General features: G+C 49.5%; 1 protein-coding gene across 3 annotated transcripts in view; it reads left to right on the plus strand.

Moving 5' to 3' along the window:
* ATP7B (ATPase copper transporting beta) overlaps positions 1-21858 on the plus strand; it is a 249017-nt gene that overhangs the window by 28654 nt on the left and 198505 nt on the right. The gene's annotated exons all lie outside the window — the stretch shown is intronic.

The raw sequence follows: 21858 nt of genomic DNA on the forward strand, positions 1-21858 counted from the left end.
GCACATAGGAGGTTAAGAAAAGGATTGGGATTAGCCATACTGTTGGCCCGCTCCCCTATCAAGGCGATATATGTCTACTGATGAGTAGACTATAAGTCTGGGTACGAGTTTATTGTATAAATACTGTGTAGTGCATTGCCATTTTAACAGTGTTACACTATGATTGTGTCTTTCATGTTGTTTTAAGTGACCTCTGAGTACATATTGGATTGATTTATAAAACGGTATATCTATGAATTTGAAGCGCCCTTGACCTGTTCGGTCTTTGGATGTGGTACGGGCTCTCCACATATATGTGGAGAGAACTGCCTCTATCAGATACCATTTTTGTACTGTTTGGTTTCCACAAATGTGGCTGGCCTGTGAATAAGCAAACCTTGGCCAGATGGATTAGAATGGTGATTGCACAAGCTTATGCGCAGGCTGGTCTTCCAGCTCCTGCTGCTATTAAAGCCCATTCTACTTGGTCTGTTGGACCTTCTTGGGCGGCCTGACGGGGCACATCCGCACAACAGTTGTGCAAGGCGGCTACGTGGTCCTCAGTGAACATGTTCATTAGGTTCTATGCCTTTTATACTTACGCCTCCCAGGATGCTTCCTTTGGACGCCGAGTTCTCATACCCGCTAAGGTGCATCCCCTCCCTTGAGGAACTGCTTTAGGACATCCCCGATGTATTCCCTGTGGAACACAGTGTACCCTGCTGCAGAAAAGGAGATTTATGAAAGATTTACCATTGTTAAATCTCTTGCTGTGAGGTACACTGGGTTCCACAGGGCGCCCACCCTGACACACCTAGCTTCTATGGGTTTGTATGGATTTAGCCGCTGGTCCCTTCTCCTGTCGTGAGAACGTGGTTCTATGTGACTAACATCTGCCTTCTCTTTTACCTGTTCCTGCATTGGACTGGTTAACGAAACTGAGCTCACATCCATGGAGGCGGGGTTATAGAGGCGGCCCCAATGCATCCTGAGACAGCTAAAGCTTTAACCTGTTGGTGCCTGGATCAAGATCCATCTCTACACCCCGATGTATTCCCTTATGGGACCCAGTGTACCTCGCAGAAAGAGATTTGACAATGGTAAGTCTACCATAAATCTCCTTTTTCCCCTCAAAATTCTACACACAATACCCCATAATGACAACGAGAAAAAAGTTTTTTTTAAATTCTTGCAAATTTATTAAAAATTAAAAACTAATAAATCCTAGGTACATAAGTATTCACAGGCTTTGCACAATACTTTTTTGATGCACCTTTGGCAGCAATTACAGCCTCAAGTCTTTTTGAATATGATGCCACAAGCTTGGCACACCTATCGTTGGGCAGTTTTGCCCATTCCTCTTAGCAGCACCTCTCAAGCTCCATCAGGTTAGATGGGACGCGTCAGTGCACAGCCATTTTCAGATCTCTCCAGAGATGTTCAATCAGGTCTGGCTGGACCACTCAAGGACATTCACAGAGTTGTCCTGAAGCCACTCCTTTGATATCTTGGTTGTGTGCTTAGGGTCGTTGTCCTGCTGAAAGATTAGCCGTCGTCCCAGTCTGAGGTCAAGAGCGCTCAGGAGCAGGTTTTCATCCAGGATGTCTCTGTACATTGCTGCATTCATCTTTCCCTCTATCCTGACTAGTCTCCCAGTTCCTGCCATTGACAAACATCCCTACTGCCACCTCCATGCTTCACTGTAGGGATTTTATTTGCCTTGTGATGAGCGGTGCTTGGTTTCCTCCAAACATGATGCCTGGCATTCACGCCAAAGAGTTTAATCTTTGTTTCATCAGACCAGTGAATTTTGTTTCTCATGGTCTGAGAGTCCTTCAGGTGCATTTTGGCAAACTACAGGCGGGCTGCCATGTGCTTTTTACTAAGGAGTGGCTTCTGTCTGGCCACTCTACCATACAGGCCTGATTGGTGGATTGCAGCAGAGATGGCTGTCCTTCTGGAAGGTTCTCCTCTCTCCACAGAGGAATGCTGTAGCTCTGACAGAGTGACCATCGGGTTCTTGGTCAACTCCCTGATTGGGGCCCTTCTCCCCCGATTGCTCAGTTTAGACGGCCGGCCAGCTCTAGGAAGAGTCCTGGTGGATCCGAACTTCTTCCATTTACGGATGATGGAGGCCACTGTGCTCATTGGGACCTTCAAAGCAGCATATATTTCTCTAACGTCCTAGTGGATGCTGGGGACTCCGTCAGGACCATGGGGAATAGCGGCTCCGCAGGAGACAGGGCACAAAAGCAAGCTTTTAGGATCACATGGTGTGTACTGGCTCCTCCCCCTATGACCCTCCTCCAAGCCTCAGTTAGGTTTTTGTGCCCGGCCGAGAAGGGTGCAATCTAGGTGGCTCTCTTAAAGATTTACTTAGAAAAAGTTTTTAGGTTCTTTATTTTCAAACAGGCTCACTGCATCGAGGGACTTAGGGGAGAGATTTTCAACTCACCTGCGTGCAGGATGGATTGGATTCTTAGGCTACTGGACATAGCTCCAGAGGGAGTCGGAACACAGGGCTCGCCCTGGGGTTCGTCCCGGAGCCGCGCCGCCGACCCCCCTTGCAGACGCTGAAGATGAAGAGGTCCGGAACCAGGCGGCAGAAGACTCTCAGTCTTCATCAGGTAGCGCACAGCACTGCAGCTGTGCGCCATTGTTGTCAGCACACTTCACACAGCGGTCACGGAGGGTGCAGGGCGCTGGAGGGGGGCGCCCTGGGCAGCAATGTATAATACCTGTATGGCGAAAAATACATCACATATAGCCCTTGAGGCTATATGGATGTATTTAACCCCTGCCAGATATCTAAAACTCCGGAGAAGAAGCCCGCCGAAAAGGGGGCGGGGCCTAGTCTCCTCAGCACACAGCGCCATTTTCCCTCACAGAAAGGCTGGTGGGAAGGCTCCCATGCTCTCCCCTGCACTGCACTACAGAAACAGGGTTAAAACAGAGAGGGGGGGCACTGATTTGGCGATATGTATATATATTAAAATGCTATAAAGGAACACTTATATAAAGGTTGTCCCTGGATAATTATAGCGTTTTGGTGTGTGCTGGCAAACTCTCCCTCTGTCTCCCCAAAGGGCTAGTGGGTCCTGTCCTCTATCAGAGCATTCCCTATGTGTGTGCTGTATGTCGGTACGTGTGTGTCGACATGTATGAGGAAAATATTGGTGAGGAGGCGGAGCAAATTGCCTGTAATGGTGATGTCACTCTCTAGGGAGTCGACACCGGAATGGATGGCTTATTTATGGAAATTACGTGACAATGTCAACACGCTGCAAGCCGGTTGACGACATGAGAGGGCCGGCGAACAAATTAGTATCTGTCCAGGCGTCTCAAACACCGTCAGGGGCTGTAAAATGCCCATTTACCTCAGTCGGTCGACACAGACCCAGACACGGACACTGATTTCAGTGTCGACGGTGAAGAAACAAACGTATTTTCTTTTAGGGCCACACGTTAAGGGCAATGAAGGAGGTGTTACATATTTCTGATACTCCAAGTACCACAAAAAAGGGTATTATGTGTGAGGTGAAAAAACTACCTGTAGTTTTTCCTGAATCAGATAAATTAAATGAAGTGTGTGATGATGCGTGGGTTTCCCCCGATAGAAAATTATTGGCGGTATACCCTTTCCCGCCAGAAGTTAAGGCGCGGTGGGAAACACCCCTCAGGGTGGATAAGGCGCTCACACGCTTATCAGAACAAGTAGCGGTACCATCTACGGATAGGGCCGTACTTAAGGAGCCAGCTGATAGGAGGCTGAAAAATATCCTAAAAAGTATACACACACATGCTGGTGTTATACTGCGACCAGCGATCGCCTCAGCCTGGATGTGCAGAGCTGAGGTGGCTTGGTCGGATTCCCTGACTAAAAATATTGATACCTTTGACAGGGACAGTATTTTATTGACTATAGAGCATTTAAAGGATGCATTTCTATATATGCGAGATGCGCAGAGGGATATTTGCACTCTGGCGTCAAGAGTAAATGCGATGTCCATATCTGCAAAAAGATGTTTATGGACACGACAGTGGTCAGGTGATGCAGATTCCAAACGGCACAAAGATGTATTGCCGTATAAAGGGGAGGAGTTATTTGGGGTCGGTCCATGGGACCTGGTGGCCAGGGCAACTGCTGGAAAATCCACCGTTTTTTACCCTAAGTCACATCTCTGCAGAAAAAGACACCGTCTTTTCAGCCTCAGTCCTTTCGTCCCTATAAGAGTCATATCTGCCCAGGGATAGAGGAAAGGGAAGAAGACTGCAGCAGGCAGCCCATTCCCAGGAACAGAAGCCCTCCACCGCTTCTACCAAGTTCTCAGCATGACGCTGGGACCGTACAGGACCCCTGGATCCTACAAGTAGTATCCAAGGGGTACAGATTGGAATGTCGAGAGGTTTCCCCCCTCGCAGGTTCCTGTAGTCTGCTGTACCAATGTCTCCCTCCGACAGGGAGGCAGTATTGAAAACAATTCACAAGCTGTATTCCCAGCAGGTGATAATAAAATTACCCCTCCGACAACAAGGAAAGGGGTATTACTCCACACTATATGGTGGTACTGAAGGCTAGGTGAGACCTATTCTAAATCTGAAAAATTTGAACACTTACAAGGGTTCAAATCCAGATGGAGTCACTCAGAGCAGTGATAGCAAAGAACAAGGGGACTATATGGTGTCCCGGGACATCAGGGATGCTTACCTCCATGTCCCAAAATTTGCCTTTTCTCACCAAGGGTACCTCAGGTTCGTGGTACAGAACTGTCACTATCAGTTTCAAGACGATGCCGTTGGATTGTCCAAGGCACCCCGGGTCCTTACCAAGGTAATGACCGAAAGGAGGATTCGTCTTCAAAGAAAATGGACGACCTCCTGATAAGAACAAGGTCCAGAGAACAGTTGGAGGTCGGAGTAGCACTATCTCAAGTAGTTCTACGACAGCACGGGTGGATTCTAAATATTCCAAAACCGCAGTTGTTCCGACGACGCGTCTGCTGGTCCTAGGGATGATTCTGGACACAGTCCAGGAAAAGGTGTTTCTCCCAGAGGAGAAAGCCAGGGAGTTATCCGAGCTAATCGGGATCCTCCTAAAACCAGGAAAAGTGTCAGTGCATCATTGCACAAGAGTCCTGGTAAAAATGGTGGCTTATTACGAAGCGCTTCCATTCGGCAGATTTCACGCAAGAACTCTTCAGTGGGATCTGCTGGACAAATGGTCCGGATCGCATCTTCAGATGCATCAGCGGATAACCCTATATCCAAGGACAAGGGTGTCTCTCCTGTGGTGATTACAGAGTGCTCATCTTCTAGAGGGCCGCAGATTCGGCATTCAGGATTGGATGCTCGTGACCACGGAGGCCAGCCTGAGAGGCTGGGGAGCAGTCACACAAGGAGTGTGATCAAGTCTGGAGAATTCTCTCCACATAAATATACTGGAGCTAAGAGCAAATTTATAATGCTCTAAGCTTAGCAAGACCTCTGCTTCAAGGTCAGCCGGTATTGATCCAGTGGGATAACATCACGGCAGTCGCCCACGTAAACAGAAAGGGCGGCACAAGAAGCAGGAGGGCAGTGGCAAAACTGCAAGGATTTTTCGCTAGGCGGAAAATCATGTGATAGCACTGTCAGCAGTGTTCATTCCGGGAGTGGACGACTGGGAAGCAGACTTCCTCAGCAGGCACGACCTCCACCCGGGAGAGTGGGAACTTCATCGGGAAGTTTTCCGCATGATTGTGAACCGTTGGGAAAGACCAAAGGTGGACATGATGGCGTCCCGCCCGAACAAAAAATGGGACAGGTATTGCGCCAGGTCACGAGACCTTCAGGCGATAGCTGTGGACGTCCTGGTAACACCGTGGGTGTAACAGTCGGTGTATGTGTTCCCTCCTCTGCTTCTCATAACCAAGGTATTGAGAATTATAAGACATAGAGGAGTAAGAACTATACTCGTGGCTCCGGATTGGCCAAGAGGGACTTGGTAACCGGAACTTCAAGAGATGCTCACAGAGGACTAATGGCCTCGGGAGCTAAGAAGGGATTTGCTTTCAGCAAGTACCATGTCTGTTCCAAGAGGAACCGTGGCATCGGCCTTTAAGAAAGGACCTGCTCCAGCAGGGACCTTGTCTGTTCCAAGACTTACCGCGACTGCGTTTGACGGCATGGCGGTTTGAACGCCGGATCCTAAGGGAAAAGGCATTCCGGAAGAGGTCATACCTACCCTGGTCAAAGCCAGGAAGGAGGTGACCGCACAACGTTATCACCACATGTGGTAAAAATATGTTGCGTGGGTGAGGCCAGGAAGGCCCCACGAAAAAATGTCAACTAGGTCGATTTCTGCACTTCCTGCAAACAGGAGTGTCTATGAGCCTCAAATTGGGGTCCATTAAGGTTCAAGTTTCGGCCCTATAGATTTTCTTCCAGAAAGAATTGGCTTCAGTTCCTGAAGTCCAGACGTTTGTCAAGGGAGTATTGCATATACAGCCCTTGTGTGCCTCCAGTGGCACCGTGGGATCTCAACGTAGTGTTGGGATTCCTTAAAATCATATTGGTTTGAACCACTCAAATCTGTGGATTTGAAATATCTCACATGGAAAGTGACCATGCTGTTGGCCCTGGCCTCGGCCAGGCGATTGACAAAATTGGCGGCTTTGTCTTACAAAAGCCCATATTTGATTTTCCATTCGGACAGGGCAGAACTGCGGACTCGTCCCCAGTTTCTTCCTAAGGTGGTGTCAGCGTTTCACCTGAAACAACCTATTGTGGTGCCTGCGGCTACTAGGGACTTGGAGGACTCCAAGTTGCTAGACGTTGTCAGGGCCCTGAAAATATATATATATATATATATATATATATATATAATTCCAGGACGGCTGGAGTCAGAAAGTCTGACTTGCTGTTTATATTGTAGGCACCCAAAAAGCTGGGTGCTCCTGCTTCTAAGCAGACTATTGCTCGTTGGATTTGTAGTACAATTCAGCTTGCACATTCTGTGGCAGGCCTGCCACAGCCAAAATCTGTAAATGCCCATTCCACAAGGAAGGTGGGCTCATCTTGGGCGGCTGCCCGAGGGGTCTCGGCTTTACAACTTTGCCGAGCAGCTACTTGGTCAGGGGCAAACACGTTTGCTAAATTCTACAAATTTGATACCCTGGCTGAGGAGGACCTGGAGTTCTCTCATTCGGTGCTGCAGAGTCATCCGCACTCTCCCGCCCGTTTGGGAGCTTTGGTATAATCCCCATGGTCCTGACGGAGTCCCCAGCATCCACTAGGACGTTAGAGAAAATAAGATTTTACTTACCGATAAATCTATTTCTCATAGTCCGTAGTGGATGCTGGGCGCCCATCCCAAGTGCGGATTGTCTGCATTACTTGTACATAGTTATTGTTACAAAAAAAAAATCGGGTTATTATTGTTGTGAGCCATCTTTTTTAGAGGCTACTTCATTGTTATCATACTGTTAACTGGGTTCAAATCACAAGTTGTACGGTGTGATTGGTGTGGCTGGTATGAGTCTTACCCGGGATTCAAGATCCTTCCTTATTGTGTACGCTCGTCCGGGCACAGTACCTAACTGAGGCTTGGAGGAGGGTCATAGGGGGAGGAGCCAGTACACACCATGTGATCCTAAAAGCTTGCTTTTGTGCCCTGTCTCCTGCGGAGCCGCTATTCCCCATGGTCCTGACGGAGTCCCCAGCATCCACTACGGACTATGAGAAATAGATTTATCGGTAAGTAAAATCTTATTTTTTCTGTACCCTTCCCCAGATGTGTGTCTCAAGACTTTCCTGTCTCGGAGGTCTACAGACAATTCCTTTGACTTCATGTTTGGTGTGTGCTCAGACATGCACTATCAAGTGTGGGACCTTATATAGACAGATGTGTGCCTTTCCAAATCATGTCCAATCAACTGAATTGACCACAGGTGGACTCCAATTAAGCTGTAGGAACAGCTCAAGGATGATCAGTGGAAACAGGATGCACCTGAGCTCAATTTTGAGCTTCATGGCAAAGGCTGTGAATATTTATGTACATGTGATTTCTTAGTTTTCTCTGACGTCCTAGTGGATGCTGGGAACTCCGTAAGGACCATGGGGAATAGCGGCTCCGCAGGAGACTGGGCACAACTAAAGAAAGCTTTAGGACTACCTGGTGTGCACTGGCTCCTCCCACTATGACCCTCCTCCAGACCTCAGTTAGAATTTTGTGCCCGGCTGAGCTGGATGCACACTAGGGGCTCTCCTGAGCTCCTAGAAAAAGAAAGTATATTTTAGGTTTTTTATTTTCAGTGAGATCTGCTGGCAACAGACTCACTGCTACGAGGGACTTAGGGGAGAGAAGCGAACCTACCTGCTTGCAGCTAGCTTGGGCTTCTTAGGCTACTGGACACCATTAGCTCCAGAGGGATCGAACACTGGGCCCGTCCATGATCGTCCGGTCCCGGAGCCGCGCCGCCGTTCCCCTTGCAGAGCCAGAAGCAAGAAGATCTTCCTCAAAATCGGCGGCTGAAGACTCCTGTCTTCATTAAGGTAGCGCACAGCACTGCAGCTGTGCGCCATTGCTCCCTGTGCACACCACACACTCCGGTCACTATGGGTGCAGGGCGCTGGGGGGGGGCGCCCTGGGCAGCAATTTGAGTACCTTACAGGTGGCAAACACACATAATATAGCCTACTAGGCTATATATGTGTAAAATACCCCTGCCACATTAATTTAATAAAAGCGGGAGAAGTCCGCCGAAAAAGGGGCGGGGCTATCTCCCTCAGCACACTGGCGCCATTTCCTCTCACAGCTCCGCTGGAAGGATCGCTCCCAGGCTCTCCCCTGCAGTTTCAGACTACATAAGGGTAAAAAAGAGAGGGGGGGCACTAAATTTAGGCGCAATTCTGTGTAATAAGCAGCTATAAGGGAAATCACTGTGAGTAGTGTAAATCCCTGCATTATATAGCGCTCTGGTGTGTGCTGGCATACTCTCTCTCTGTCTCCCCAAAGGGCTTTGTGGGGTCCTGTCCTCAGTCAGAGCATTCCCTGTGTGTGTGCGGTGTGTCGGTACGGCTGTGTCGACATGTTTGATGAGGAGGCTTATGTGGAGGCGGAGCAGGTGCCTATAAATGTGATGTCACCCCCTGCGGGGTCGACACCTGAGTGGATGGATATGTGGAAGGAAGTACGTGACAGTGTCAACTCCTTACACAAAAGGTTTGACGACATGACAGATGTGGGACAGCCGGCTTCTCAGCCCGTGCCTGCCCAGGTGTCTCAAAAGCCATCGGGGGCCCTAAAACGCCCGCTACCGCGGATGGCAGATACAGACGTCGACACGGATACTGACTCCAGTGTCGACGACGGTGAGACCACGGTACATTCCAATAGGGCCACCCGTTACATGATTACGGCAATGAAAGATGTGTTGCACATTTCTGATCATTACCCAGGTACCACAAAAAAGGGTATTATGTTTGGGGAGAAAAAGCAACCAGTGGTTTTCCCCCATCTGATGAGTTGAATGAAGTGTGTAATGACGCGTGGGCTTCCCCCGATAAGAAACTGGTGATTTCTAAAAGATTACTAATGGCGTACCCTTTCCCGCCATAGGATAGGTCACGTTGGGAGACATCCCCTAGGGTGGATAAAGCGCTCACACGCTTGTCAAAAAAGGTGGCACTTCCGTCTCCGGATACGGCCGCCCTAAAGGAGCCTGCAGATAGAAAGCAGGAGGCTATCCTGAAGTCTGTGTATACAGACTCAGGTTTTATACTGCGACCGGCTATTGCTTCAGCATGGATGTGCAGTGCTGCAGCCTCGTGGTCAGATTCCCTGTCTGATAACATTGATACCCTGGACAGGGACACTATATTGCTAAACATAGAGCATATTAAGGATGCACTCTTATATATGAGAGATGCCCAGAGGGATATTTGCCGGCTGGCATCTAGAATAAATGCAATGTCCATATCTGCCAGGAGGGTATTGTGGACCCAGCAATGGACAGGTGATGCAGATTCTAAAAGGCACATGGAGGTTTTGCCTTACAAAGGTGAGGAATTGTTTGGGGAGGGTCTCTCGGACCTTGTCTCCACAGCAACTGCTGGAAAGTCGACATTTTTACCCCATGTTCCCTCACAGCCAAAGAATGCACCGTATTATCAGGTACAGTCCTTTCGGCCACAGAAAGGCAAGCGGGTTAAAGGCGCGTCCTTTCTGCCCAGAGGCAGAGGCAGGGGGAAAAAGCTGCACCATACAGCCAGTTCCCAGGAGCAAAAGCCCTCTCCCGCTTCCTCTAAGTCCACCGCATGACGCTGGGGCTCCACAGGCGGAGCCAGGTGTGGTGGGGGCCCGTCTCCGGAACTTCAGCGACCAGTGGGCTCGCTCACAGGTAGATCCCTGGATTCTACAAGTGGTATCTCAGGGTTACAAGCTGGAATTCGAGACGTCTCCCCCTCGCCGTTTCCTCAAATCAGCTTTGCCAACAACTCCCCTAGACAGGGAGGCAGTGCTGGAGGCAATTCACAAGCTGTACTCTCAGCAGGTGATAATCAAGGTACCCCTCCTGCAACAGGGAAGGGGTTATTATTCCACGTTGTTTGTGGTACCGAAACCGGACGGTTCGGTGAGACCCATTTTAAATCTAAAATCATTGAACACTTACATAAGAAGGTTCAAGTTCAAAATGGAATCGCTCAGAGCGGTTATTGCGAGCTTGGACGAGGGGGATTACATGGTATCACTGGACATCAAGGATGCTTACCTGCATGTCCCCATTTACCCTCCTCACCAGGAGTACCTCAGATTTGTGGTACAGGACTGTCATTACCAATTCCAGACGTTGCCGTTTGGTCTATCCACGGCTCCGAGGGTATTTACCAAGGTAATGGCAGAAATGATGATACTCCTTCGAAAAAAGGGAGTCATAATTACCCCGTACTTGGACGATCTCCTTATAAAGGCGAGGTCCAGGGAACAGTTGTTGATCGGAGTAGCACTAGCTCAGACAGTGCTACAACAGCACGGCTGGATCCTGAATATCCCGAAGTCGCAGCTGGTTCCTACAACGCGTCTACTGTTCCTGGGGATGGTTCTGGACACAGAACAGAAAAAAGTGTTTCTCCCGGAGGAGAAGGCCAGGGAGTTGTCATCTCTTGTAAGAGACCTCCTAAAACCAAAACAGGTGTCGGTGCATCACTGCACGCGAGTCCTGGGAAAGATGGTAGCTTCTTACGAAGCAATTCCATTCGGCAGGTTCCATGCAAGGATCTTTCAGTGGGATCTGCTGGACAAGTGGTCCGGATCGCATCTTCAGATGCATCGGCTGATAACCTTGTCCCCAAGGGCCAGGGTGTCTCTACTGTGGTGGCTGCAGAGTGCTCATCTTCTAGAGGGCCGCAGATTCGGCATACAGGACTGGGTCCTAGTGACCACGGATGCCAGCCTTCGAGGCTGGGGGGCAGTCACTCAGGGAAGAAATTTCCAAGGACTATGGTCAAGTCAGGAGACTGCCCTACACATAAATATTCTGGAACTAAGGGCCATTTACAATGCCCTAAGTCAGGCAAGACCCCTGCTTCAACACCAGCCGGTACTGATTCAGTCAGACAACATCACTGCGGTCGCCCATGTAAACCGACAGGGCGGCACAAGAAGCAGGATGGCGATGGCAGAAGCCACAAGGATTCTCCGTTGGGCGGAGAATCATGTGTTAGCACTGTCAGCAGTGTTCATTCCGGGAGTGGACAACTGGGAAGCAGACTTCCTCAGCAGGCACGACCTCCACCCGGGAGAGTGGGTACTTCATCCAGAAGTCTTCCAAATGATTGTACACCAGTGGGAAAGGCCACAGGTGGATATGATGGCGTCCCGCCTCAACAAAAAGCTAAAAAGATATTGCGCCAGGTCAAGGGACCCTCAGGCAATAGCTGTGGACGCTCTGGTAACACCGTGGGTGTACCAGTGGGTGTATGTGTTCCCTCCTCTGCCTCTCATACCCAAGGTACTGAGAATAATAAGAAAGAGATGAGTAAGAACTATACTCGTGGTTCCGGATTGGCCAAGAAGATCTTGGTACCCAGAACTTCAAGAAATGATCTCAGAGGACCCATGGCCTCTGCCGCTCAGACAGGACCTACTGCAGCAGGGACCCTGTCTGTTCCAAGACTTACCGCGGCTGCGTTTGACGGCATGGCGGTTGAACACCGGATCCTAAAGGAAAAAGGCATTTGGAGGAAGTCATTCCTACGCTGATTAAGGCGAGGAAAGATGTGACCGCAAAACATTATCACCGTATTTGGCGAAAATATGTTGCTTGGTGTGAGGCCAGAAAGGCCCCAATGGAGGAATTTCAACTGGGTCGATTTCTGCACTTCCTACAGTCAGGAGTGACTATGGGCCTAAAATTGGGTTCCATTAAGGTCCAGATTTCGGCTCTGTCCATTTTCTTCCAAAAAGAACTGGCTTCACTGCCTGAAGTTCAGACTTTTGTTAAGGGAGTGCTGCATATTCAGCCCCCGTTTGTGCCTCCAGTAGCACCGTGGGATCTCAACGTGGTGTTGGATTTCCTGAAGTCGCATTGGTTTGAGCCACTTAAAACCGTGGAGCTAAAATACCTCACGTGGAAAGTGGTCATGCTGTTGGCCTTGGCGTCGGCCAGGCGTGTATCAGAATTGGCGGCTTTGTCATGCAAAAGCCCTTATCTGATTTTTCATATGGATAGGGCGGAATTGAGGACGCGTTCCCAATTCCTTCCTAAGGTGGTATCAGCTTTTCATGTGAACCAACCTATTGTGGTGCCTGCGGCTACTCGGGACTTGGAGGACTCCAAGTTGCTGGACGTAGTCAGGGCCCTGAAAATATATGTTTCCAGGACGGCTGGAGTCAGAAAAACTGACTCGCTATTTATCCTGTATGCACCCAACAAGCTGGGTGCTCCTGCTTCTAAGCAGACTATTGCTCGCTGGATCTGTAGCACGATTCAACTTGCACATTCTGCGGCTGGACTGCCGCATCCTAAATCTGTAAAAGCCCATTCCACAAGGAAAGTGGGCTCTTCTTGGGCGGCTGCCCGAGGGGTCTCGGCTTTACAACTTTGCCGAGCTGCTACTTGGTCGGGTTCAAACACTTTTGCAAGATTCTACAAGTTTGATACCCTGGCTAAGGAGGACCTTGAGTTTGCTCATTCGGTGCTGCAGAGTCATCCGCACTCTCCCGCCCGTTTGGGAGCTTTGGTATAATCCCCATGGTCCTTACGGAGTTCCCAGCATCCACTACGGACGTCAGAGAAAATAAGATTTTACTCACCGGTAAATCTATTTCTCGTAGTCCGTAGTGGATGCTGGGCGCCCATCCCAAGTGCGGATTGTCTGCAAAACTTGTATATAGTTATTGCTTAACTAAAGGGTTATTGTTATGAGCCATCTGTTGGTGAGGCTCAGTTGTTATTCATACTGTTAACTGGGTATAGCATCACGAGTTATACGGTGTGATTGGTGTGGCTGGTATGAGTCTTACCCGGGATTCAAAATCCTTCCTTATTGTGTCAGCTCTTCCGGGCACAGTATCCTAACTGAGGTCTGGAGGAGGGTCATAGTGGGAGGAGCCAGTGCACACCAGGTAGTCCTAAAGCTTTCTTTAGTTGTGCCCAGTCTCCTGCGGAGCCGCTATTCCCCATGGTCCTTACGGAGTTCCCAGCATCCACTACGGACTACGAGAAATAGATTTACCGGTGAGTAAAATCTTATTTTTTATTTTTAATAGATTTGCAGAAATCTAAAAAGAAATCTAAAAAAAAAAAAAAAAATTCAGGTTGTCATTATGGGGTAGTGTGTGTAGAATTTGGAGGGAAAAAATTAATTTATTCCATCTCCTATATAATAGCCCAGATCTGTTACTCTGTGCCTGTGTGTATAACGCTGCGCGTGGCTAGGAGCTCTCATTGGGTTAGTGGCAGGTCTATCACACCCAGTCCACAGCTGATTGGGTGAGAAACGGCCTCTCACACAGGTTACATCCAATGGGAGGCTCTGCCCTTTGGCTGCTGTGTGTTCCCAGAGCAGCATTAACAATGGGGCTGATGGAGTTGCAGCTCCAGGCCCACACCCCAAAATAGTCCCACTGCATGTGCAGCAACATACCCTCCAACAATTTACACATAAAAAATCGGCACAAATTCGAAAAGGGGGCGTGGCTATGGTTACCGAGGCGTGGCCACGCCCCTTTTCCTATACTTTCAGTGGAAGTTTGTAGAGCCAGAAATCGGTACAGATCATAAAAAAAAAGTACTGTACCTGCCAAAAAGGTACAGCTGGAGGGTATACCTCTGCGCTGTAGATAGGGGGAAAAAATTCCTTTTACTGTAGCGTTCTATGGGGGTCATTCTGACCTGAACGCTCGCTGCAGTTTATCGCAGCGATCAGGTCAGAACTGCGCATGCGCCGGCCCATGGCTGACAGCCGACGACTGTCATTGCCTAGCGATCGCCTCTCCCTGATTGACAGGCAGAGGCAATCACTGGGTGGGAGATGGCGGCGTTTGCCCGCCGTTTTGTGGGCGCGGTCCGGCCAACGCAGGCATGACCGGACCGTGCGCGGGGGGGGCCGCAGCAGCTGCGTGACGTCACACGCAGCCACTGCGACCCAGGTCAGTGACTAGTAACTCCCAGCCAGCCGCAGGAGCTGCACTGGCCGGGAATTACTGTTCAAGTACAAAAGCATTGCCGCTGTGCGACATGCGGGGCGGACTAGCCCTGTGCTGGGCGTCCCCCCACATGTAAGTGTATGTGATCGTAGCTGTGCTGAATTTACCACAGCTACGATCAGGTCGGAATGACACCCTATGTCCTGCTGCCAGTCCGCCTGCTCTCTCCGGAACCAACAAACCCCACTCCATAGCCGCGGCGCAGGTGGAACAGAAGCTGCTGCGGCCACCAGCATAGATATGTATGAAAGCAAAGCAGTGGAAGTCTTTCATAACCCTCCCTGCGCCGCATACTCTCTGAGCCCCGGAGCCTCCTCTGTGCGTGATGTCACAGAAGTGCTTCCCCACCACAGCCGCGCCCAGATCCCCAGAGGCCCTGACTCCGCAACACAGCACCTGGGCTGCTGGCCTGGAAGCCCCATGATGGCTAATGTAACGGATAGAGTGGGTGATATCTCAGAGGGTAATGTCTGGATGCTGAATCAATGTAAAAGACAGTGCTGTGCAGTGCAGTGGGTGTGCAGTGTCACTGACACTCCACACCACTCTCATCTTTTACATTGATTCAGCGAGTCAGTCGCTCAGTTCTGCCAGCCAGTCACTATTGTTAGCGCTGGTGTCCCAATGTGCCGCATTACAGGGAAGTAGACGCACTAACTAAACTACAGCTCCCAGCAGCCCTTAGCGCCGAAGGATTCCGGCGCTAAGGGCTGCTGGGAGCTGTAGGTTATTAAGAGCATCTTCTTCCCTATAATGCGGCATGTTGAGACTGGCTGCTTTGCGAGTCTCCTGGAGAGCCACTGCCAAAGGGAGGACAGCAGCTTAGCTGCTTCTAGGAGGAGAAGCAGGAGAAGCATTACCCGCCCCTCCCCCACTCGCAGTACCTCCGGGCCCCATCTACGGCACCCCCACACCCCCCCTCCACCACTCGCGGTGGCTCCGGACCCTCTCTCCCACCCGCGGCTCCCCCGCTCCCGCCACTTCCCCAAGCACAGCACCTACTAGGTGTTAGGCGCCGGGGTCCGCTTGTCTGCGCGGCCCGGCGCCTAGCAACTAGAGACGCCGTGCGCATACAGCCGCCGGCTCCCTAGCAACGCTAGACGCCGGGCGCGCTGAGCCGCACGGACCCTAGCAACGGGGACGCCACTGGCGGACCGCGTTCCCCGTTGCTAGGCTTTAGGAAATTAAGATATTCACCTGCTCTCTGGCCGTGCAGCAAGGCAGCTGCACGGCATTTATTCTAATTAGCCTTTAGCACAGGGGCGGCCAACCAGTCAGTGACAAAGAGCCAAAAAACCTTGTTAGGTACGTCAAAGAGCCGACATCGAGCCGAAGGCGCGCAGGCAAAAATGGAATGTGGCCTTGTGCCTGCTAGACCACCCCCCTGGTATAAAAATACATTGAAAAAGCCAGAACGACATAAAATAAAAAAAATTAAAGTCAGATCCATTGTAAAAGCCACTTTCACATAAAATAATTGAAAAGGCCAGATTCACATAATAAACTTAAGTTCCCCCATGTGTCACTCCAGCAAGCTCCCCATGTGACACTCCTTCTAACACCCTCCTATGTCACTCCAGCCAGCTTTTCCATGTGTCACTACTTCCAGCACCCTCCTTCATCACTCCAGTCAGCTCCTCCATGTGTCACTCCTGCCAGGACCCTTCTGTGTCACTCCAGCCAGCTCCGCCTTGTGTCACTCTAGCCCACCATCATGTGTCACTAAAGTTCCCCCACCAAGTCGTGCCATTGCTGCAGCCCCTAATGTGTTCTCTGTTTGCCAGTGGGTGTCTCGCCTCTAGTATCTGGCTCCTTCAATTTTCAGTCCCTGTAGTGCTGCTGCATGTCTGGCTGGAGTGTAGCAGTTTCTCTATCTGTTGTGGTCACATGATTTAGAGTGTTGGGAGCCACATTTAAATAAAGAAAGAGCCTCATGTGGCTCAAGAGCCACTGGTTGGCCACCGCTGCTTTAGCAGCTGATTAGAGGACTCCTTGTTAAATACACTCCCAGGGCTTCTCACAGACGCCGGTAATAGCTTCCTGCATGCTGCCTTTGTTTGCTGAGAGTCTGTTTCCAGTCCTGCTGTATCCGGTCATTCCAGTCCTCAGAAGTCCGGTATTCGGGAGTTGTCATCTCATCCCAAGAGGTCGTTTGGTTCCCTGGAGTCCTGACTGATCACCGTTTTATATCCAGTGGTGTTCGTGAGTTGCGGCTCTGCCGTGTGTTGCGGCTCAGCCGCTTTACCTTTTATATTTTGTGTTTGGAGCATTTGCGGAGGGTTCCGCTTCCACAAGTCCTCTCTGGTACTCGGCGGTGCCCGGTAGGAGAATTGGATAAGTGGATATTTTGGTTGTCCTTTTCCCTGGCGGTTTCTCCGCACATATTATAGTTTTGAGTTTGCTTAGCCCCTGGCCTGGTTGTTTAGTTAGAGGGCCTCTTGTTATCACCCTGTCTCGGGTTTCCCTTTGTCTCTCATTAAGACCGGGGGGCATCGAAGTTGGGCAGACATAATCCGCCCTTCAAACGCGGCTGCCAAGGGCTCAAGAAACCATAGTCTCGCAGGGGATTTCTGACAACACGGGTGAGACAACAGAGTTAGGGCGCCAGGGGCTATTTTCCTGTCCTGCTCCCTTCCCCAGCATTCCGTTCCAGTGCTCCGGTCCTTGCCATAAGATCTCCTCTGACCAGAGTGCTGGAATCATAACATTATTACCGGCCATACCAAAACTTAAAATTAAACGGGGTTTAATTTTTTCTCATTCAGTTTTGTGAGAGTTTATCGGCCTCATGAATCCAACAGGTTTAGGGCCAAATCCTGGTCAGCTCTTAGTCAGCCAGATTCAAGAACTTACTCAGATGGTTCAGGATCTTTCTCTTCGGGTGAAGTCGCAGGAAGATCTTTTGCGAGCTTCCCCAAGGGTAGTCCCTGAACCAAAGATGCATTTGCCTGACCGTTTTTCTGGTGATAGAAAAGAGTTTTTTAATTTTAAAGAATCCTGTAAGCTTTATTTTCGTTTAAGACCGACTTCCTCGGGTACTGAATCTCAGCGGGTCGGGATTATTATTTCTTTGCTGCTGGGGGATCCTCAGACCTGGGCATTTGGTTTAAGAGCAGAGGATCCGGCATTGTTGTCAGTTGACGCTTTTTTTGAGTCTTTAGGGCTCTTGTATGATGACCCTGATAGAGAGGCGTCCGCTGAAAGTCAGTTGCGCGCTCTCAGACAGGGTAGAAATCCTGCGGAGGTTTATTGTACGGAGTTTTGCCGTTGGTCGAACGACTGTGGCTGGAATGACCCAGCCCTGCGCAGTCAGTTTCGCCTCGGCTTATCAGAGTCTATAAAAGACAGTCTCCTTCAGTACCCCGCTCCTGAGACTCTCAATAAACTCATGGAGCTTTCTATTAAGATTGATCGTCGTCTCAGAGAGCGGAGGGCTGAAAAAGGAGCACCTGTAAGGTCAAGTCCGTGTGTATATTCCATTCCTGAAGACGTAGAGGAGCCCATGCAGATGGGTCTCTCCCGGCTGTCTCCTGAAGAAAGAGCCAGAAGGCAAAATTCTGGTCTTTGTCTGTACTGTGGGGGTAAGGGACATTTTGCTCGTAATTGTCCGAACAAGTCGGGAAACGCTTTGACCAGGTGAATTGTGAGGGGGTTCACCTAGGTCTGCAGCTTATCTCTTCGAATAACTCCCTTTTAGTCCCAGTTAAAGTTTCCTTTGGCAGCCTCAGTTCTTCGGTGTCGGCTTTTGTTGACAGTGGAGCTGCAGGAAACTTTATGGATTTAACTTGGGCTAAGGCCTTAGGCATTCCTCAGTTACCTTTGGGTAGGTGTGTCACCATGCATGGCTTAGATGGGAGTCCGCTGTCTAATGGGATTATTTCTCTCCATACACCCCCTGTACTACTTACAGTAGGAGCTCCACATTCCGAGAAAATCGAGTTCTTTCTTACACATTGCCCAGCAGTTCCAGTTGTTCTGGGTCACCCTTGGCTGGCCTTTCATAATCCCACCATTGATTGGCGGTCGGGGGAGATTTCACAATGGGGTACTTTTTGTGATAAGGAATGTATCACGTTTCCAGTCAGAGTAGCAGCTATCATTCCAGAACTCATTCCGGTGGAATACCAGGAGTTTGCTGATGTTTTCTCCTAAGGCAATGCGGACATTCTGCCTCCCCATCGGCCTTATGATTGTGCTATTGAGTTAATTCCTGGTGCCGCATTGCCAAAGGGAAGATTATATGCATTATCCGGGCCAGAAACTGCGGCTATGAATGATTATGTAAAGGAGAGCCTTGAGAAAGGATTTATTAGACCATCAAAATCTCCTTTAAGTGCAGGCTTCTTCTTTGTGGAGAAAAAGGATGGCTCGCTTAGACCTTGCATTGATTTTAGAGCCCTGAATAAGATCTCAGTTAAAAACACCTATCCTTTGCCGTTGATTTCTGTACTCTTTGATCAGTTACGTTCTGCTGTGATTTTTTTCTAAAATTGACCTTAGAGGAGCGTACAACCTCATCCAAATTAAATCTGGAGATGAGTGGAAAACGGCCTTCAGTACTCAGTCGGGTCACTACGAATACCTGGTGATGCCGTTCGGCCTGTCCAATGCTCCGGCAGTTTTTCAAGACCTCATTAACGATGTGCTCCGTGACTTCCTAGGGAAATTCGTGGTCGTTTACTTAGACGACATCCTGATTTTTTCTGAATCAATGGAACAACTTGTTACCCAGGTGCGTCTGGTTCTTCAAAAGTTACGCGAGAATCATTTATATGCCAAGCTGGAGAAGTGTGAGTTTCATGTCACGGAAATATCTTTTTTAGGGTACATAATTTCCCCTCAGGGATTTTCCATGGAACCAAAGAAACTCCAGGCCATCCTTAGTTGGGCGCAACCCACCAATTTAAAAGCAATTCAGCGCTTTTTAGGGTTTGCAAATTATTATAGGAGGTTCATTCATTCTTTTTCTGACCTGGTTGCTCCCATTGTAGCTCTGACAAAGAAAGGAGCGGATCCTACCAACTGGTCGCGTGAAGCTGAGTTGTCCTTCCGGGCCTTGAAACAAGCCTTTGTCTCGGCTCCAGTCCTCAGACATCCTAATCCGGAATTGCCCTTTGTGGTGGAGGTTGATGCCTCGGAGGTTGGAGTGGGGGCTATCCTTTCTCAAAAGGATCCGGAGTCTCTGGAGTTACATCCTTGTGCCTTTATGTCCAGGAAATTCTCCTCCGCTGAATCCCACTATGACGTTGGTAATCGGGAGTTACTGGCGGTAAAGTGGGCTTTCGAGGAGTGGAGGCATTGGCTGGAGGGAGCAAAACATACTATTTCGGTATTGACTGACCATAAGAACCTGCAATACATTGAATCGGCTAAGCGGCTTAATGCCCGGCAGGCACGTTGGGCATTATTTTTTCCGCGTTTCAAATTTATAATCACTTTCAGGCCTGGTTCCAAGAATACTAAGGCTGATGCCCTGTCACGTAGCTTTCTTCCGGTTCACAATAACAATCCTGTTACCCCCATACTTCCATCTTCGGTCATCTGGGCGGGTCTCACACAAGATTTATTTACCCAGTTAAAACAGCTTCAACACCAAGCTCCTAGAATTACTCCTGCTGGTCGTCTTTACGTCCCTGAGTTTTTGAGAGCTACTGTTTTAACGGAATTCCATGATAACAAAGTTTCCGGGCATCCAGGAGTCTCTAAGACATTGGAGTTAGTCTCTCGCTCAGTATGGTGGCCTGGTCTTTCTAAAGACGTCAAGGAATTTGTTTATTCATGTCAGGTTTGTGCACAGCATAAGGTTCCCCGTTCCTTGCCCATCGGGCAACTTATGCCCTTAAATGTTCCTCTCAGGCCGTGGTCTCATATTTCCATGGATTTTGTGGTTGACCTTCCCCTTTCAGCCGGATTCCGAGTCATATGGGTGGTAGTGGACCGTTTTAGTAAAATGGCTCATTTTATTGCTCTTCCCCGATTGCCTTCTGCCCAAGGGTTGGCAGTTTTGTTTCTCCGCCATGTATTCAGGCTTCATGGGTTGCCTACTGATATTGTTTCTGATCGGGGTCCACAATTCATCGCACAATTCTGGAAATGTTTTTGTGCCTCATTGAAGATGAAATTGTCGTTAACATCCGGTTACCACCCACAATCCAACGGGCAAACCGAACGAGTTAACCAATCATTGAAACAATATTTGCGCTTGTATTCAGCCAAACTCCAGAATGATTGGTCCGAGTTTCTTCCGTTGGCTGAATTTGCTTACAATAATTCTTGTCATTCCTCCACTAAAGAGTCTCCATTCTTTTCAGTTTTTGGTTTTCACCCCAGAGCTAATTCTTTTTTTCATCATTCCTCAGTCTCCTCGCTAACCTTAACCTCCCATCTCAGAGCCATTTGGAAAAAGGTGCACCTTGCTTCAGAAAAGCGGCCTTTCGAGAGAAGAAATTTTCTGACAGGCTCCGACGTCCTTGCACTTTTAAGGTGGGAGATAGGGTGTGGTTGTCGACTCGCAACATCAGGCTTCGACAATCCTCGGCTAGACTGGGACCCAAATTTATTGGGCCATTTCTTATTATTAAAAGAGTCATCCCAGTTGCCTTTCGGTTACGTTTACCAAGATCTCTCAGGATTGGAAATACGTTTCATTGTTCCCTGTTGAAACAATACGTTTCTTCCAGTAGATTTCCTCGGAAGATCTCTCAGGGTAGATCTCCAGTGGATGTACAGGGACAACAGGAGTTCTTGGTAGAGAAGGTTCTCGATTCCAAATTGTCCCGGGGTCGGCTGTATTTTCTAGTTCACTGGAAAGGCTATGGTCCGGAGGAAAGGTCTTGGGTCCTGGATAAGGATCTTCATGCCCCGAGGCTCAAGAGGGCATTTTTTCGGGAATTTCCTCAGAAACCTGGCTTTAGGGGTTCCTTGACCCCTCCTCAAGGGGGGGGTACTGTTAGGCGCCGGGGTCCGCTTGTCTGCGCGGCCCGGCGCCTAGCAACTAGAGACGCCGTGCGCGTACAGCCGCCGGCTCCCTAGCAACGCTAGACGCCGGGCGCGCTGAGCCGCACGGACCCTAGCAACGGGGACGCCACTGGCGGACCGCGTTCCCCGTTGCTAGGCTTTAGGAAATTAAGATATTCACCTGCTCTCTGGCCGTGCAGCAAGGCAGCTGCACGGCATTTATTCTAATCAGC

This window comes from Pseudophryne corroboree, chromosome 2 (genome assembly GCF_028390025.1).
Source record: "Pseudophryne corroboree isolate aPseCor3 chromosome 2, aPseCor3.hap2, whole genome shotgun sequence".
NCBI lineage: Eukaryota > Metazoa > Chordata > Amphibia > Anura > Myobatrachidae > Pseudophryne > Pseudophryne corroboree.